Source organism: Rhagoletis pomonella, unplaced genomic scaffold, assembly GCF_013731165.1.
Source record: "Rhagoletis pomonella isolate Grant_MI unplaced genomic scaffold, Rhpom_1.0 Rhpom_scaffold_00005, whole genome shotgun sequence".
Classification (NCBI taxonomy): Eukaryota; Metazoa; Arthropoda; class Insecta; order Diptera; family Tephritidae; genus Rhagoletis; species Rhagoletis pomonella.
Window position 1 is genome coordinate 60,677,418 of NW_023458559.1, and position 17,602 is coordinate 60,695,019.

Below are 17,602 nucleotides of genomic sequence, written 5' to 3' on the forward strand. Positions count from 1 at the left end.
TTATTTTATTTTATTTTATTTTATTTTATTTTATTTTATTTTATTTTATTTTATTTTATTTTATTTTATTTTATTTTATTTTATTTTATTTTATTTTATTTTATTTTATTTTATTTTATTTTATTTTATTTTATTTTATTTTATTTTATTTTATTTTATTTTATTTTATTTTATTTTATTTTATTTTATTTTATTTTATTTTATTTTATTTTATTTTATTTTATTTTATTTTATTTTATTTTATTTTATTTTATTTTATTTTATTTTTTTATTTTATTTTATTTTTCTTTATTATATTTTAATTTTTTTTTAACTTTCAGAATAATATCCATTTAAAATAAATTTATTAATAAATATATATTTTTAAACATCGTTGACTTAAAGATTCTTTCAATACTTAAAAAAAAAAAATGTAATTTTAAACTTGAAAACAGAGCAAGATACAAGGGCAGAAACAAAGACAAGGCCAACGACAAAACCACAGACACTCAAAACCTATATTGAAGGATCAAGCCAATGATAAAGGCGAAGAACAGGACAAAGTTAAAGATAAATAAAAAGACAATAAAAAGTAAATCAGTAAAATATTTTTAACATTTTAAATAAAGGATAGCTTCATTATTCCGCAGGTTAATATTAAAATCTAGTCTTATATTTTACTGCATGTCGTTCAGACAATTTTCGCTGGGAAAACTCAAATAATAATCTTCTAAATTTGAAAGACCGCAGCCTACACCCTGGCCCTAGCTCCTCATGGTGCATATCGCCAATCATAAACCACAATTTCGTATCTATGTATCATCAAAAACAAATTCATTCAATAAGAAATTCACTCTGTGTATGTAACCTTGCCGCAGGTATTGTATGATATTCAAAAATATTTTAATGTCTTTAAGCATTTTGTCTGAAAGTTACGAAAGGAGATTGGAATTTACCAAATTACCAAAGAGAATAAAAGTTACCAATTTTGGTAGCATTTTACCAAAATGGCAACCGTGGTGGTTGGTATTTTCACATCTCAAGGAAAAGTTATGTTTTCTTCTCTGTGCCACCTTGATCACTTTTTTCTGCGATATTAAGCAATTTAAATATATTTGAACTTAATATTTAATTACAAACATATTTTCCTTGCTAGCATCTATTTTTGTTTACTTTGACATTTGGCATTTCTCCACTTCTCCACAAAAATGATCGATAAAATTTGGTTGGACACCGAAAAGTTATCGGTTTAATCTGAGATTATTTTATAATTACAGATTAACAAGGGACGAATTTTGTATGGCTAACCGCTTTTTCTAATCACAGATTAGTGAGTTAACATCATCATTATCACATATTGAAAAGTGTTTACTATTTATTATAATTAATTATTTGTTTAGAAAAATATAGTTTTTAACATTAAAAAATAATAAAATAAATAGTCAAAATTTGTCAATATGTGAGTGTCGCATAGTCGTGATAAGCACCTTATTCTATTAAAAATTCGATACGATACTAGGGTGCTGGTAATCGATTCCAAAAAAAATCGTTTTAAATTTATCGAGCAACAAATATTAGTATGGAATAGCAAAAGTATCAACATGGTATCGTATCGTATCGGAATTCGTGTCCCTAGCTTAGTACTTTTTTAAAAGTTAATGGTTCCCAAAATGCCTTCAACTTCAAAAAGCTTCTGAGAAAGTTTGCTGTTTTAACACTTTCATAGACCTCTTTATAATGAAGTGTCGACTAAAAAGCCTCTACATACAGGATTTTGAATTTATTGACGGTTAGAGACTCGTTATAAAAAGAAAACAAAACTATACTTATAACGAATTTTTTTTTTCAAAAAGTTTGCATTTTTTGTTTTAACGAAATTTTGATATTCTATCGGGGACCAAAAGCCGTTACAATCGTTATTTTTTTATTGATATTTTTACGCTTATTTTAATAGTTATTTTATGATTTACATTTTGATAAGCTTTAATCGTAATTTTGTGATTTTTATTTTTTCGATCAAAAAAGATTTAACTCGGTTACGAAAAATCTCTTTTATAATGGTCTAACCGAAAAAATAAAAATCCAAAATAACGATTATAACTAGATGATCGAAAAAATAAAAATCATATAACACATCACAATTAAAGATGATCGAAAAAATGGAAAACATATAATAGCAAGTAAAAATGATCGAATAAATAAAACTCACTAAATAACGATTAAATTATGATTTTTATTTTTCCTGTGTGTACGCACACTTAGACTTGAAATCTTTATTTAATACATTTATCGCAAATTAAGCGAATTGCTTTTACAATTTTAAGAAATTTGAAATAAAACTCTCTATCTTCGAATCCAAGTCCTTTTTCACTATTTCAACATTTTAACGGTTTGTTAATTCTTCCGCAAATTTTTTCCAAACAAAATTTAGTATTTTTCTGATTCGATTTCGATTTCGAATCCCTTCTAAGCTATCAAAACTTTTCGAAATTCCAAAGTTTTAAAAATTTTGGATTCATTGAAAGTCCAATTTTGTCAGGAGAAAACTTGAGTAAGCAATATTTTGTAAAATTTTCAAGTTTCGGGAATTTTTTTTTAATTACTTTAAAAATTTGGGCAATGTTTTAGAAAATTTTGGAATTCATTGAACATTGGTTTAATTTTTCTAGATATCCGCAGCCAGTTCGAAAACGCCCCATCTCAAAAAAATTTTCAAGAACGCCCTATTTCAAAATTTTATTCAAAAAACACCCTATCTCAGAATTTGGTTGAAGAAGAATGCCTTATCTCAGAATTCGGTTCAAAAACACCCTATCTCACTTCAAAATGTATTGAAAATGTGCTGGTACAGGGCAGCTGAGATAGGACGTTTTTGAAACGAATTCTAAAATAGGGCGTTCTTCAACCGAATTCTCAAATAGGGCGTTTTTGAAAAGTTTTTTGAGATAGGGTGTTTTCGAACTGGCTGACGAGATGGGTCGATCTTCCACTCAGCAGTCGATATCAAAATCTCTTCCACAGATTTATTATCCACAGGTTTGGTCGTAGCCGAAGCTGGCCCAAAATTTTATCTTAGACAACAATTCCTTATTTAACTTAATCACGTTTAGGCAAACATACCTAAATACATATACACACGCAAACATAAATACTTACATATGTCCATATGCTCAGCTGGAGGTATTTGTTTACTAATCAGAGATAAGTTCTTTTTGTAATGTTTGCTCTGTTATCTACCGGCACAGCAAATACTGCCATTAACCCTTACTCCCGCACTATGGCGAGCAATCTTAAATTTAATTAATTAGATCATCCTTTTGTTTTTTGCCTCAGTACTACATGTACATATTAGGAATGTTTTAAGGTCCCAAAAATCCCGGGATTTTCGGGATTTTTAACTTGTCCTGATGGCAATAATACAAACTCCTTTTCTTCGCCAGTATTGGCTATATTTCGTTTTTTGAAGTGAAACTTCTTTAGCGACGGTTGGTTGGTTGGGAGTAAATTGGCAAATTTAACGTAAATTGCACACGGAAATGGTACAATTTTCTAAACGATTTTTTATCGATTTTGTTATCGATATTTTTATCGATTTTCGAATCGATTGTGCTACCAATATTGTTATCGATTTTGCTATCGAGATTTTTATCGAATTTGTCATCGATTTTGTTATCGATATTTTTCTTGGTTTTGTTATCGATAATTTGTTGGATGTAATTATCGATTTTGTTATCGACAGAGTATAAAGGTAAAAATGAAGATAAAGGAGAACAGAACAACACACATAAATGTAATTAGAAGGAACATGGGGTGGAGGTATTGATCTAAATAGAAAAATTACAAAAAATATAACCTTAAGCAAAAGCAGATGTATGTATGTATGTATGTATGTATATTGGTTATGACACAAAATAGATATGTAACGTAAGTTTCACTGCTCCAGTGTGGCAGAGGCGCACTTACTTTTTTATTTAATAATTAATATTTTTTATAAATTTCTAGCTCATTATACATATTCACGAAACCTGGGGCCAAATATAGTAAAGTTGCGTTTTTAGTTTTTCACTCTGGCGTCAGTAATTCAAAAATGATTTAAAAAATTCAGAGAAATGTGCTTATAGAAACAGTATGGATATCAAATTATAGAGGAAATCCTGTAGAATTTAAACACATTAAAATTTTTACAGAAGGACTGGTAAGTATTAAAAATGTCCTTTTAAATTTTTATCCTTAAAATCTCGCAATATTTATTTTTGAAAAAATTATATGTTAAGGACTTATATAAACTCGATAACATGCTCAATTTCGTCCTTCTAACTTTATCAGCTTAAAAAATTACCTATTCGTCCTTGTGAATCCAAAAAATTTGATTTTTTTTTAATTCTAAAGAAATTTCCTCTTGCATAATAATATGGGTAGCAGATATTTTTATTCCGCATTGAGTTTTTAAATAATTTTTGGAATCAATCATATCTTTGAAATTGCAAAGTCCTTTTAAATAAATCCTGACGTCAGAGAGAAAAAACAAAACCGCTACTTTAAATTAAAAAGTAGTTTTCAAACCCATTTATTAATTATTTATTTTATGGTAGGAGGGCTTCTCAAACAAAATAGAAGCATTTTTTTCGATCTAAGTTGTTGAAAAGTAATGAATATCTAAATCCCGGGACTATTCCCGGGATCCCGGGATTGTGATAAGGACATCCCGAAAATACCGGGATCGGAGATGCTGAAAAATTAACATCTCTTGTACATACAGACATATTATGTGTACTGTTCTAAGAGCTTACTTGCCGCTCGTAGCAGAACGGCGATAACAATTACAGCGCTTACACAGCGCGCCACAATTCACGACTATATACACAGAGATAATTATATAAATATGTATGTATGTGACGATACCCTGCAAAAAGTGGGACTATGTTAAATACTAGTACAGGACCACGTTACCTTGTAACCAACACTAGTAACCAAAATGGTCCAAATATATGAAGAAAATATAGGTACATTAACATTGCGATGTCATTGGACCTGACCACCTCTGGTCCAACGCTGCATAACATGGGACCACTTTTGGTCCACCACTGCATAACATGGGACCACCTAGACAACTACTCCTTTTGGACCATGGCACATTCGACAACCGAATCATATTGCCGATCGGCCAGGAAGAGGTGGTGTTCAATACATATATCAGTTTTTTACGTTTGAACTGGTCCAGGTCAGCATAACAAGTTACTAGTACGCAACCTGGTCCTTTTGCTCATACTTTAAAACTACGACCCAGTGGACCACCTGGTCCTCAAATTTTTGCAGGGTATTGCATGTACAGTAATGTGCCGGCTCGCGCTCTTCAACTCTCATCTGTAACAAATCAGCAGCTACAACAAAAAGAAAAACAGAAGCAAAAACCAACACAACCAAACATACCCAATAAACACTTTTGTTAAATCTCAATTTGAGATGCATTTGAGGATCAGTCCTTTTCTCAAATCTCAAACGTTAATTCTCAAATGCATCTCAAATAACCGTTGATAGCGTTCTCAAACTAAACGCCAATTTTTTTAATATGAAATTTTCCTTTATTTTCAAATTGAGAAATGTTGAATTCTCAACTTTTTCTGAAACGTGAGTGGATCGGAACGAAATGAAATGCAGTTACTCTCATTGAAATAGTTGTATAGTGTTACCAATGATATATGTAAGAGAAACACAGTTTTTATAGGAAAGGATTTTTTTATTAATGCATTTTATTTAATAGCTTATTTATTCAGTTAGTTTAACAAAGAAAAATACGGTTGATGTTAAAAATTAGCTGCATAGTTTGTTTTGAAATTGCATAGTTAAATTGCGAATAACAGCAACCTCGAACCAGAACTTTTTGGACCAACCGGCTAAATTGGCAAAAAAAAAAACGGCTAAAAACGGCTAAACTGTTTCAACTAAATTTTACATGTTTTATTTAAATAAATCACAAGTAGAAAGACTGAAATACGATGCCAAAAGCCTGCAGATTTCACATTCAGATGACCAGTCATATGACCGGCAGATGTCTTGTAGGGTTTTGCTTGACATAGAAATTTGTGCTCTTTTATTTTCATCCTGACTCATTTCAATTGGTTCTTTTAACTCAAGTTGGTCTACGATTTTTATTTTAAATAAGTTCTTAGCAAAAAAGGTTGTTTAAAAAAATACATATGTGTACATGGTGCTTGAAAATATCCATTTTCCCCTTACCTTAAACCTTTAGGATTGGGCAACAATGTTCTATAATTAAGGCAGAATTAAATACGCGCTAGCTGGGAAGACAATATCTACATACCTGTAATATTTATTCTGTGTGTTGGCACTATATCTAAGAACAAACGAGTGTTAAGCAAACAGTCAAACAATGTGTTATTTTTTTAAGTTTGCGAATAAAACTTCACACTTAAATTTAAGACATTCATAACAAACATTTTATGAAGAAACTCCCCGCTACGGCCTTCTTTAGAAAAAATACATTCGTTTCAAATAAAAATAAGCGAAATCGGCACAATTTTATATAACCCTGCCTGACATGAAAATTTTCTCCGCGATAAGGCCAGCCATTTCTAACAGATTTTGGGTCGCTTAGTCAAAAATGGAAACATATAAATTTGAATTTTTAGAATAGAAGGCAAATAGCAAAATCGGCAAATTTTTTTTACAAAACGGCTGATAAACAATGTTTGAGAACATGTTTAGCTTCAAATGATAAACAATGCTGAAAATCAAGTTGAGAAATACGATTTTCACAAACGTTTGAAAATTTTTGTTCCAGTGTTTGTTGGGCACATATATACATACGATACAGCCACAACTCCACCCCTTTGTCATGTTTTTTATTTTGCTATTTGTTGATTTTGCTTTTGTTTGTTCGACGTTGTTCGTATTCATTATAGTGATAAATTTTAATTAAGTAAAGCAATACTAAAGCTGGCTCTTGACTGCCGGCGGTAGCCTAGTTGCCGGGCTGTCGCATTTGACTGACTGCCTAATTGTCTGAGTGGCTGGCCGACTGTTGCGACTGCCTATGTAGCACGCTTAGGGGACGATTGGCGGAAGGGTGGCGCGCCGCGCCGCTGTCATATTACCACTGCCACAGAGGCTGGCTTTTGCAAAGTGTTCTCCACTTGTTACTTGGGGTCTACTCGCCAACTGTCGGTCTTTTCGGCCTGGTGTTGGTGGTTGGTTGCCCCGCTTTGTCAGTTGCCGCTGTTGCTGCTGCGTTGTAGATTTAAGTACACCCTTTTTGCCACGCAGGCCAACTGCCCTGCCACTTCGTTCGCTGTGACAGCGTGCCGCTAGAGCACCCCACCATCCATTTATTTGCGCTGGCTGTCATCACACTTGACACTAAATAAATTAAGCAACATTTTCAATGAGCGTATTATATATCGCCACGATTTCCTATAAATATATGTCTTACCATATCAATCTTTGAGATCTTTTTGTGCGCTTTCGCTGCGAATAAAGAAAAAAAAATAGAAAACAAATTAATTTCTGTGTAATGTACTCGTAGCGTATATGGTGATTTGTTGGATCGTGCAAGTTGTTGGCTTTTGCAGGTGCAATTCGAATGAAGTCAAGTGGTATTTTAGGTAGCTCTTAGGTACCGACGAACGATTCTTATGGGCGTGCAATTGTGTGAGATATAATAAGTGAATTTACAGAGATGGTGCAATATATTTGCTAAAAGATTAATTATGCACGGTTATGTAAATTTGCTCATACCCATGATGTCACTCATACACTTAGTTTAATGGCTTAAATGATTTTATTTATTGAGGTGTTGAATGAAACCATAAGTGTTAACATTTCCGAACTCTGTTAGCAGAAGAACGAAATAATTTATTATTTAGAGAACGAAAACGGGGTAACACTCTGGAGTTCTGGAGGGCTTTGACTGCGCCCTGAACACATAGACTACAGTGCCTCCGAAATGGCTCCCAGAAGCTCCATCTTTACCTACATTCCCTCAAGAGAGGAGTGGGCAGGGCAGTGTTACTTGAAGAAGGGAGCGGTAAACTTCTTCACGGACGGATCAAAACTTGGAGACAGGGTTGGTGGAGGTTTCTTCTGCCGGAAACTCTCCACCAAATCTATGCTCAGGCTTCCGACTTCTGAAGTGTATTTCAGGTGGAAATAGCTGCAATAGACTCACTGCTAAAGGGTGTGATGGTGCGCTCGAAATCGGTAAAGGAATGTCTAACCACTCTACCCATCATCGCAGAGTACTTAATAATGACTGGTTTAGGTGCCGGGTCACAGTGACATCGACGGAAACAGCGTGGCTGATGACCTGGACGTGTAGCAACTAGGGACGCCTCTGTTATCCTGCGGTACACTCTTCGCTGGTTGGGCCTAGTGTAAGCTCGGCGAGCGCCAGACTCACACGCATAATTCGTACTCGCGATAATGTATACTCTACTTAATAACTTAAAAAAGGAACAGAAGTCGTTTCTCTGCTGCTGCAAATGTTATTGTAGGGCACTTTAAAAAGCTTTTTGCAGCGCAAGACACGAGTGACCCATCATTACCCCTTAAAGGTGCCGAAAAAATCGTTGACTCTCCAAGGCTAGTGATAAGGGTTCTGATAGGCCATTGTGCGATTGCTAAGACTAGGAAGTTCAATTGATCCCTTTTGTATTTATTTTAGACTATCCAACCTTCGCGAGGCTAAGATGGAAGCATTTGGTCTCGCGCTTCTTAACTAGCACTCATCTCTTAGGGATCGAAATTAGCCGCATTCGAAATTTGGTAATCGGATCACAAAGGATATTCTCTTAATTGTCCAAGTGTGTCGCCTGCATGGGGTAACCACTTTAACTTAAAACATCTAGCCTGTACTCAGGGCCGGATTAAGAATGTTGGCCCGAGATCGTCTTACATGCGGGGGCGACTTTTTTGGGTTAATGTTTAAGTACATATAATTACATAATTGAACAAAATACTTGTATATTCATTTTAACGGTATCGTTAATTATTGAATTCTTACCACGTGTTTTCTTTAGAAATTCTTGTCTGAGTTTCTTTGTACTTGCCGCTCATACTGCATGCAGTATTAAACGACTGACCGCGGCAATATCGTATATGAACAGAGATGGAATAGTACGAATATTTTGTCTTTCTTATCCGTATTATTATTTCTCTCTATACTTTTTCACCCCTCAAGGTTATTACTTCTCGCTGATGGTTGATAAATAATTCACGTGCCCTCGTCCCTTATTTCCGTATTCTAAGATATGTACGGGGGTCATTCTGAGTTATTAGTTTGTGCGTCCCATGGAAATTTCCATTATTGGGTGACTCGAGATTCTCACCAGAGCCAGGGGAAGATAAGCTTGGTTCCGCAAGATGTATTGATGGTGCTGACATATCTTAGTACCTATTTTTTGTTCTTTCGTGATCAGGTGTTGGGGCCCCCAAATGTGGGGCCCCGGGCCGCGGCCCCGTCGGCCCTGCCCTTAATTCGGCGCTGCCTGTACTTCTTTGAGCTATGATAGTTAGTCATATTAGTCATACTGGAAAAGCACGGAAGGACCTCGTAAGTGAAAAATCTTTGAGGAAATGTTTAATATCCAATTAGGCAGAAAAGCGGCATGGGAAAAGTTGGTGCCGTATAGCTCAAAAATTGACGAAGGGCGGGAAAATATGGAGCGAAGGCGGCGATCACCATCTGCATGGGGAAATCACTTAGCATCTTCCATTCGGAGGTTTTGTATGCTATCTGTTTTTAGGCAGACATAAATCTGTAGAGATACATAAGAGGCCAATCTATGCAGTGATAGCCAAGCTGCACTAAATGCTAAATTTTTTATGGGAAATTAAATCACGCCAGTTGATGAGGCATACAGTACAACGAGGTAGATGACAGACTGGCAAAAAAGCAGTAGCTAGCTGCCTAATACAACCAAAATGCTTCCTTGCTATAGAACCACATACTCTCAGGGAAGAGTTAAGAGTAGTGGAACATTTGCTTAGAAGAGCCCACCGCGAGAAATCACATGGGCTACGACAGTCAAACAGCGGCTATTTCTATTCCAAGAGCTTTAAGAACCCAATCATTTCGGGCTACAAGCCTGTATCAACACCTTGAGTTAAGCTCAGATCACATTTGCCATTATTTTTGATACGGTCGCGGAAACCTCACTACTATTACTCCACGGTTTTAGACCAACACTGAAATTCTTGTTCTTCATTAGGTCTCTGGGACTAGATGAGGTCTTGTGATGAGTTTCCAAGTTTTATTATATATTTCCACTTGAAGCTAATTGGCCGACACCGGAACCAGTATATCGCTGATAATGAATGACCGAGCATTCGTCGACACCAGCACCAGTTACCGTCACAGTGAAGCGACACTGATCGTTGGCGTATATCAACACTTTTACCAATTGTCGGCATTCCAGCGTCACCGCTACTCCCAACGTATAACGTTGTCGTGACTTCGTTTCAAGATCGGCTTTCGTCACCGCTAATGGTTGTCCCGCCGACTTCGTCACCACCTTTTCTTCCTTTTTGTCATGGTTAAATCTACATTTTCGCTCTTTCGTTCGATGCAACACACCGTTGTCCCATGAAACTCGTAGTGAATTTCTTTTACGAGAGCCCTTAGATTCGCTGCTTTGGAAATATTTCTCAACTTTTTAAAGTGAAACTTTTTAAGCGGCGGTTGGTTGGTTGGGAGTAAATTGGCAAATTCAACGGAAATTGCACACGGAAATGGTTCAACGGAAATGTTATTAATTTAACAAAAACTTGCTAATAAAGGGTTAAAGAATAAAACTTAGAAAAAGACCAATACAAGAATAAAAGTAAAGGTAGTACGAACATAGATAAAGAAAAGGATAAAGGCAAAGGTAAAAATAAAAACAAAAACAAAGATGCATAAAGATAAAGGCGAAAATGAAGACCAAGGTAAATGTGAACACTTTACTTATATAAGGGCAAAGGTGAAGGGGAATATGTCGATGAAGAAAATTATAAACATAAAGGTAAAAGCAAAGATAAATATAAAGAAAAAGATGAGGATGAGGATACCGCTAAAAGTAAAGATGAAGATAGAGGACGAAAGATTAAATTAAAGGTAATTATGGAGAAAAGGATATAGATAGAGACACATAGACTCAATCTGGGAACTATTTTGGGATTTGAGAGATTTTCGGGATTCTCGGGATTTATCGATGTAATAATCGATATTTTTATCGGTTTTGTTATCGATATTGTTATCGTTTATTTATAAATTTTGTTATCGATTATTTATCGATATTTTTATCGACTTTCTAATCGATTTTGGTACCAATATAATTATCTATTTTGTTTTCGAAATTTTTATCGAATTTTTCATCGATTTTGTTATAGATACTTTAACGATTTTGTTATCGATTACTAATCGATTTTTTATCGATTATTAATCGATTTGGTATTGATTATTTATGGAATTTATTATCTAATTTGTTATCGATTATTTATCGATTTTATTATCTGTTTTGTTATCGAGTTTATTATCGATATTTTTATCGATTTTGTCATCGATATTTTTTCGATTTTCTAATCGATTTTGTTATCCATTTTGTTATCCATATTATTTTCGATTCTGTTATCGTATCGTGTATTATTATTGATTTTGCTATCGAAATTTTCATCGCATTTGTTATCGATATTTTTATCGGTTTTGTTATCGATATTTTGTTGGATGTTACTATCGATTTTGTTAGCGATATAGTATAAAGATAATGAAGATAAAGGAAAACAGAATAACAAATAATATAATTAGAACGAACAGGGGTAGAGGTAGGGATCTACATAGAAAAAAGACAAAAGGTATTACCTTAAGCAAAAGCAGATGTATGTACATATGTATGTATACATATATGTATGTATGAATATTGGTTGCGAGACAAAATTTGTATGTAACGTAAGTTTCACTTCTCCAGTGTGGCCCGGGCGCACTTACTTTTTTTAACTCATTTTTTATACATATCGTCGTTTAAAGTACAAAACCGCGTATCAACAAAATGCAAAACCGCGTATGTGAGGTTGCATAAACGTAAGGGTCGTCGTTTTACATTTTCCATCATATTTTCAGCATTTACTGGCGGATCTTAAAGTGTGATACACCGATGTTTTTGCCTCGAGGAAACAATTTTTCTGTTCAAAGTTCATTGACCTCAAGCACCCCGTTCTAGTACTTACACACCAGATCTCAGTTCTTATCACTCTAATGTATAGCTTAGTGTCAGTGAATTAAAGCTCCCCAAAAATCATTGAATTTTTTTCTTATTCCAGTGTGTATCTATATTGCCGAACGTAGGTGTCACCGAACAATTTTAAAATTTGATCCGTAGGCTCGGCTAAAAAAAAAAAACAAAAATGTCGAAATTACATTTGAAGAAATACTTAAGACTGATTTTTATGTGTGCTTGTAAGGCTTAAAGTGTTTAGCTACCTCAACTCAACATGTTTCTTTCAACATATGATTTGTTAATAGTAACGTTATTTAGTTATAGTTATTAAGTGTTAAGTTAGTGACTAAAACTGCCTTGGAAATGCTTTCGTCACTTTAAGTTTGTTTGATCAAGTGGAACGTTTTTCTCTTAAAAAAAAAATCATAATGATTTAAATATGAATTCAACGCAAATTTTTTACCGACTTCAAAAAAAGGAGGTTATCAATTCGTCGGAATATTTTTATACCCGAGCGCACTTGTGCACAACTCTTTTCAAAATTGATGTTTGCAATAATTCTTTAGCAAGAAATGGGTTTAAGATAAAACTTTGGAAAATGGGCATGGCACCGCCCACTTATGACCACATACTAAGTGTATCTCAGTAACCGTTCGATCAATTTGTACCAAACAGCGAGCCGGTTGGCGCCATCGCGTGCCGCGGCCGTCCGCGTTTGCGCGCCACCACTGAAAAACCTAAGAAGCTGAAAACAAATATGCGCATCGTATTGAAGGCTAAAAAAACAGTAACAATTTACCTTTAATTCCCAATAAGTAAGTGGCAAAAATTGCATTCGATTTTATGCGTATACTGCAGAAGGGAATTCAACGCAGAACTACACTGTATGCAAAAATAGAGTTATGGAAATGTATGCCTGCATACAAAATTGAAATGTTTCAGTAAAATAAAGCCAGAGAGAATACTACTCACGGGATTTATTTCCTTTTTTATGAAATGAATCAGCGGTGGCTGCTGTGGTGTAGTGGTAAGCAGTGCGCGTTTCCACTCCGCAGCGCCTGGGTTCAAGCCCTGGCCAAAGCCATATCACAAAAAAATTTAGCAAAAAGGTTTTTTCTTAACAGCGGTCGCCCCTCGGCAGCGAATGGCAAACCTCCGAGTGTATTTCTGCCATGAAAAACAGCTTCTCATAAAAATACAATCGCCGTTCGGAGTCGGCGTAAAACTGTAGGTCCCTCTTTGTGTAACAACATCAAATCGCACGCCACAAATCGGAGGAAAAACTCGGCCAAACACTAAAATATGTGTAAGCGCCAATCTATTATTATCATACTATTATTATTATTTTGAAATGAATCAAGCGTGCGTTATTTCCTTTTCTTTGGGAAATAAAGACCGCAGCCATTATTGTTGCATAACTTTGGACCACGTTAACCGATTTCTATAATTATTTTTTTTTTTAAGGAAAGGTGTTACCTCACACGTGGTCCCATACTAATTTGGGTTAAATCCAAACATTGCATCATAAAGAAATTAACGATATTCTTAAATTTTTATATGAGAATTGAAGTCGGTGCTTAAAAATTACTTGTTTACATTTGCATTGCTTATTTTGTTGCACACTCAAATAGTTAATTAATACCAAATTCATAAAGTACTTTTATGTGCTTTATATAGTTTAATTGCAGCAAATCCTATTATTATTTTAATTTTAATATTCAACCAGGCATTGTGCATATATTGGTCAACAAGTTTTTATTATGCAAAATTTATGCAAAAACGTAAATTCGCATAGCATGTTGTTATCATAGTTGTATGTATTATGATTTTTTAGTGGCCAACATTATTTATTTATTTTTTTATATTTTTTTTTTCTAAGCTATAAGCTATTGTTTTCATATACATACACTTTGCGTGTTCGTGCCTGCGTTCGCCCTCTGCTGCTGCTGTTGCTGCTGTTTTGTTATGATTGTTGTTGTCAACACGCTCGTTGTACTTGTACAAAGCTGCAGCGGCTGTTGTTGGTTGTACGCTTATAATTAATTGCATTAATTGCCTGCAATTATAAACGACGCTGTTGCTGTTGCTGCTGATGTTGATGTTGACGTGGTTATTTTTTTTTGAATTTTATTTATTTTTTTTTGTTACAACAAGAATAACGTGCCTAGTTTGCTACTTAGTGATATTTTCTATGCTTAACCGTCATTGTTGTTGTTGTTGTAATGCTAATTTTCTGTAAATTTTTTGCGAGGCTTTGCTATTTCTATTATTAGGTACTCTGTTCAATGATGTGACTCGTGGGGCATAAATTTGCTATTGTTGGCATTAATACGGTTTATTTTAATGAACTTTTTGTTACTACATATTTGCCAATAACGAATTTCAATTGATTGTTTTGCTCTTTAATTAGTGTGTTTTTGCGTCTTCGCATTTGAAATGTTCAGCGATTAAGCTATGGCAGCGTATAGATTTAATGATTTCGCCAAAAAAATAGTGATAGTAGATAAAAAAAATTTAATTAAAAGTCTGCTCTCGAAAGAGTGTAAAATTAAATGCAAAATATATTTTTTTCACGAGCATTTCTTTTATTCCCGCTGTGCGCTATAGCTGTATCGGGTTATTCAACAGAAAATTTTAAATTTAAAGCTCCTATTAGGATGCAGTTTTTATAAATTAATATCAAATAATTATTTACGCTACTTTTCTGCTTAACAGCATATGTTTTAAGCTATATGGTGGCATCGCAATTTATGCAAAAAAAAAAAATAAATATTTGAAAAACTTTTAAATATAATTAAAGAAATAAATCAGCATGGGTAAAAGCTGGAGGCATATTATTTAAGCGTAATTATAAAATCATTGCACAAATATGTACTTAAATTTGCTTATTTGCATTTGTTTTCCTTTGCATTCAGTTATGAAAACAAAAGTTTGCACTTGGCAACCGCACCGAAATTATCACATGTAATACATTCTTGTTGACTTATATTTTTCTTTTGCACTTTATTGCAATTATGATTTGTTTATTACAGGTTTTCGAATTTTTCAACATTTATTTATTTATTTTTTTCACACAATTAAATGCAAATTTCCACGTGCAACAAATCATGATTGCGCAAATGAATTATTTTCTTTTATATAGTACATATGTATGTATATATATAAGTTTCTGTGTAAACACTAAAATGCACTCGTAATTGTAATTCAAAAGTGTCACAAACAATATTGAATTGTGAAAACAATTTAACAGCGTACTCTTAAAAGCCAACGTTTGCCAATAAATTATTTGTATAGATAATACAATTTATTACGAAAATGTTGATTGCTCGTAAAAGAGTTTGAAATTTGCACGCAAATAAATTGTTTACCATATCGAGAACGCAAACTCACCGTGAAATTCAGCGCATTCCGATTGAAATCGTAAATTTGATATACTTAGCATAATACGATGTTTCCACGCTTCGTAATTCGCTCTCTCATTCGTAATTCGCTCTCCCATTCGTCATTCGCCGTGCCAACCGAATTACGTAATTCGCAATACAAAATTTTGAGAGTGAATTACCTCATTTGTAGGTAATTCAGATCGAATTACCTTGACGAACGAATCGGTGCCTTCTCTAATATTTATCGGAAATATATCGAAGTTTTCATCGGTCTGCTCCCATTTGCTGGCACTTTTTCTAGTTATAAAATAATATTAATAAAATATTCTCTACATAAATTAAAGTTGTTGATGATGGCTTAAATTTTAACTCCATCTTCGATATTTGCAGTACACAAAAACAATAATAAATAGCGAAGAACATGAGCAAGAACTAGAGCTGCCAAACGAATTACTAATGTGTGTCGTGGAAACCTACAAACGAGGTAATTCGCTCTCAAAATTTTGTATGGTGAATTACATAATTCGAAGCATAATTGAATGGCGAATGACGAATGGGAGAGCAAATTACGAATGAGAGAGCGAATTACCAATCGTGGGAATGTCGCATAAAATGAAAGTTTTAAATAATTTTTAAACTTTTTAGCTATGAAGCTAAATATTTAGTTTAGCTTGAGATAGGTTGGCGATTGTTTTAAATGATTTGACTTTCCCATTCTAGCTTATGCGACTGTAAAACTGTTTGTGTGCTGAGACTAGAAAATCCTCGATTGCCTCGAGTAAATATTTACTTATTTGATCCTTTCAAGTATATTTGGGTGACTCGTTGATCCACCCGGTATTATTCTTTTGTGATTTGTTTTACCTTCATTGGCCAGCGTCGCACAGTGTTTCGACTATATGGAGGCAAGTGAAAATAATAGTTAGCCTGCATCGACTAATTTTACTTGGGAATGGGGAATTATGAAATTTGGTAAGGATGGGATAATAACCACGCCCTCCTATCTTGTGAGCTACACGGCTACAACTCGCAAAAAATGTGGACCCAATCATTAGATGTGATGGAATTTTAGTAAATTTTTGTTTTCTGATTTCAACTCTCGGAAAAGCAAAGGTTATACTTACAACTTCGAAAAAATAAAATTAAACGTTCTCGTTTCTCCCAAAGTTGGATGGATTTTTTCGTAAAAAAAGCTGAAAATCGTAAAATTAGGAAAATTTTAGGAAAATGACACATTTTTGTAAAGTCTCGCGATAAGACCCAATTATGTCCTCGAAAACTACATAAAATTCTCTACAATATGCGGCTAATTTCATGCCCTGACGAACCGGCACTCACATTTTATTTAATATGAATCTTTAGCACCTAAGTTTTCAAGTAACTTTTTTGATAAAGATACCAAAAATAAAAAAAATACCTTTACCTAACTATTCAATGGCACTGAGAGAATAGATAACAGTGAAAGAGAAACACTCGCTTTAATGGGTTCTGCTCCAAATGCAACTAAACTGGTTAGGCGGCATCGCACGAATGCATTGCAATGCCAGTAGTTGTTTGGAAATGTACAGCTCGTAGAGAGGAGGGATGAGAAATTACTATTTCCACCTGCCTCCATATAGTTGAAATACTTTGCGCCGTTTAAATGTATGACCTCAGCACGTCATGGAGTGATTTGATATAGTTAAAAGCCTTAAGAAAATTACCTTGGTGTTTAGAAAACCTCCAAATAAAAAAAATAAATAAAAATGGAACCCTTTCGCGTGCATAAGGGGCAGGAGGTGAATACTTCTACGACAGAAATTGAAGCTGTCCAAGATCTTGATTGATCTGCAGAGCGGACACTTGAATTGAACGTAGAGAGTTGTCGAAGAGATCAATTAGTTAAAAAAGGCCAATAAAAACTAGTTAGTTTAGTTCTCGAATCGAATACTAACCTATTTCACATTAGTTATCGAAGGTGAGACTGGAAAAAAAAGATTTGTTTTCCAATCATTTTCGAATTGTTAACCAAGCCCAATGTTTATTGGGATT